Genomic DNA, 308 nt, shown 5'->3' on the forward strand with positions numbered 1-308 from the left:
AATACCTGTTTATAGGCTATGCATTCGAGATTTTTAGTGCACTTGAATAGTTTTCCCATAACCATAACATTCGGATCGATTCATAGATTACAAATCAGAGCAGGAGTAGAGATCACCCTCATTTTAATGCATTTTTGTCCTACCTTTACTATAGCGAGTTACCCAGCCATTTTCTTTCGGCTTTTTAGGGGTGACTGTTGTAAAATATCTCTTGTGCTTTCCGGTAATAACTTCCAAGGAAAGTAGTAGTAGCAATGCTAATAGTGATAGTGATAATGACAAATTTGTATTTATGAATATATACATGA

The 308-nt window shown here is 34.7% G+C and overlaps 1 protein-coding gene across 1 annotated transcript in view; it reads right to left on the bottom strand.

The window, feature by feature from the left end:
- LOC119594379 (cellular retinoic acid-binding protein 1-like) overlaps positions 1 to 308 on the bottom strand; it is a 20,770-nt gene that overhangs the window by 8,530 nt on the left and 11,932 nt on the right. The window lies entirely within an intron of this gene.

This window comes from Penaeus monodon, chromosome 33 (assembly GCF_015228065.2).
Source record: "Penaeus monodon isolate SGIC_2016 chromosome 33, NSTDA_Pmon_1, whole genome shotgun sequence".
In the NCBI taxonomy this organism is placed as follows: domain Eukaryota; kingdom Metazoa; phylum Arthropoda; class Malacostraca; order Decapoda; family Penaeidae; genus Penaeus; species Penaeus monodon.